At 32.3% G+C, this 2733-nt stretch overlaps 1 long non-coding RNA gene across 1 annotated transcript; it reads right to left on the reverse strand.

Moving 5' to 3' along the window:
* Positions 1-1758: 1758 nt before the first annotated feature.
* LOC137821608 (uncharacterized) lies at positions 1759-2420 on the reverse strand. Its single transcript, XR_011082850.1, has 2 exons — positions 2079-2420; positions 1759-1946 (listed from the first exon to the last, which is right to left on the reverse strand). It is a non-coding gene; the product is annotated as an uncharacterized lncRNA (long non-coding RNA).
* Between the last annotated feature and the right edge of the window lie 313 nt (positions 2421-2733).

Below are 2733 nucleotides of genomic sequence, written 5' to 3' on the forward strand. Positions count from 1 at the left end.
CAAACAAATAAATGAGATGCATGGTTTCTCTTAAGTCTTGTACTCATTCTTCTTTGAAAACACTTTGTGAGTAGTTGGCAATGAAGTTCGTGAGGATGCAGAGTTGGGGTTAATGGTGGGAGGAGGAGGCCTTGTGTAACAGATAAGATGACTTTGAATGATGCTGCTCTTGAAGTTGTTGTAGGAAACAATGTTTGATTTTGTGCACTGAATATTTGGATGAAATATAAAGACATATATGTTTATAGGTTATTTCCGCGTTGCACCTTCGGATTAGCGAGAAGCTTTGGAATGAGTTTTGTTGGAATTATTCCCAGAAGAGCGTGAACCATTTTTGACTTTACCATCTCCGCCACAAGCCATGTAATCAGCAGTGCTAGGATACTGTTTATCTCTTCCATGTGAAGAAGCAGAACCCTTTTTTCCATTTGAATCTTTCTTATCACTAACATAATCGCCTGTGCTATCATTATTAGAACGCAATCCGGAACTCATTCTTCTTGATAGTGCAATGTGCTATATTTTTTGAGTGTTTGAGACTTATGAACACGATGGCCACGTATTTGGATGGAATATATAGCCATATTTATAGGTTTGCAGAACGTAAAGATGTGTATGAGCTAATAGTTGCTTCGGTGCAAGCTTATTTCCGCGTTCCAGCTTCTCCCTATTTTTGGATTGTCAAACGAATTAAATGACTGTGTTTTCCTTTCACACCATATATTTCATATCAAATGCATACCTATAGGTTGACCTTAATTACTTATTCATGAGAAATTTCTATCAGCAATATAATTAAAGAATATACTAAATCAGAATATTAGATATATTCCAAGCTTTTTACAAAATACATCATCGGATCAATAGTTGATGTCAAACTGAGCTAGAAAAACTGTAGATATGAACATCAGCATGTAGAAGATCCTAACCAAAATTTTGAGTTATATTCATGTAGAAGATCATAGAGTGTCTCTTTTAATTCATTTGTCTATTGTCAATAAAAAAAAATCTTCATGCCGAGGTTAACAACTTGTGCATTAGACTATATATTATGGATAGTTCGATAACGGTCCAATAGTGAGTGACCTGATAAGACCAACAAACAATGGATAGGATAGACTCAAGATGACTCAGATACCGTATTAAGAAATGAACTTTAAGCCTAATTGATCAACCTCATAAAACAGGCTTATAAGGTGAGGTTTGCACCCACTTATATATTATGAAATGTCTTAATCTCTAATCGATGTGGGATCTCAACTTAGTGTGAGAGCTAAGGTGACAATAAACATCCACGTCACATTAGTGTCGCCTATACTTACACTAAAGGTAATAAAATATTAACTTGTATCCACTTTATATATCTTCATTCTAGACGCTAAGTTATTATTATTATTTTTTATCAGCACTTATTATTTTAACTTGCATCAACTTTGTGTCCCCAATTTAGACTCAATATTATTTTGTCAATTAATTTTTTTATTGCATTTACTTTGTGTCCAAATTCTAGACGCTAACTTATTATTATTATTTTAATAATTTTTAGTGTGAGTTAAAAGTCTCCATTGTAGACATAATATTTGATATTTATTTTTGTGTCCAACTTGAGTAGACTTTATCCATATACTAATGACTTCTTTTTTATAGCTCTTGCTTGTTGGCAGCTATAATAGATTTTTCTTTTACTAATGAGAAAAAATATTGTATTCAATGGAACAAAATATATATCATCTAAAAAGTTTTAATATAGAATGTATATCCACCAAATTGAACCAATCCACATATTATTAACTTTAGATGTTATTACAACATGCCGCTTTATTGGTAAACAAATACAAATACAAACTAGTTAACCGTAGATTCTAAACAAGTTGGAAATAAAAACATTGTGAAATGTTACGTAAAACTTGTTGGTGCATGCATGTTTTCCTTCCACGTAAATAAACCTGCAAAATGAATTAAAGATGAATAAGAATAGTACGTTAATTAGTGTGTGTTACATAAATTAATTATCCTTAATTGTTTAAATAAAATTAGAATTAAATTAAGGCTTAAATGAAAATTTGGTGAAATGTTACCTGTTTGTGATTTGGTATTGTTTACTTTGGAACTTTTATTCTTGAACCAGATTTTTGTCCATCAGAAGGTTGGTTCGGGGCCAGAGACTCTGCCGGTGATTCGTTTGCTTTGTCTGAGCCTTTGCTAGAACCATTTTTTCCCTCAGAATTTTGTTTGGGGCTCATAACATTTCCCGTGGATTCTTTATATCCTTTCACTGTGCCTTTGCTACTACCCTTTTTCTCAGAAGAATTTCCCTCGCTCCTCAGATGTTCGCTTGCATCCTCATAGTAGATACTACTCTGTGAACTCATTCTTACTTAAAAATATCAATACAAATTCTATTCTGTATTGTTTTGGATGTGATTCTTCATACCCAAATCTACTATTTATACACCTCATCGATATTGCATAAAGGAATGTCCTATGTAATTCACAGTAAATTATAAGGTTTTTTTGCAGAACTGGATGTTCATAATCACACGAAACAAAGTATTAATTCCAACTTTGAAATTTTGAATTCTTGAGTTCAATCTTAATGATTTCTACATCTGAGATATTGCATAAAGGAATATCCTCTGTAACTCAGTAAATTAAGGTTCTTTTGCAGAACTGGACTTTCATGTGATCACACCAAAGTATTCCAACTTTGAAAATTTTAGTTTCTGAGTTAAT

This window comes from Phaseolus vulgaris, chromosome 9 (assembly GCF_000499845.2).
Source record: "Phaseolus vulgaris cultivar G19833 chromosome 9, P. vulgaris v2.0, whole genome shotgun sequence".
NCBI classification, from domain to species: Eukaryota; Viridiplantae; Streptophyta; class Magnoliopsida; order Fabales; family Fabaceae; genus Phaseolus; species Phaseolus vulgaris.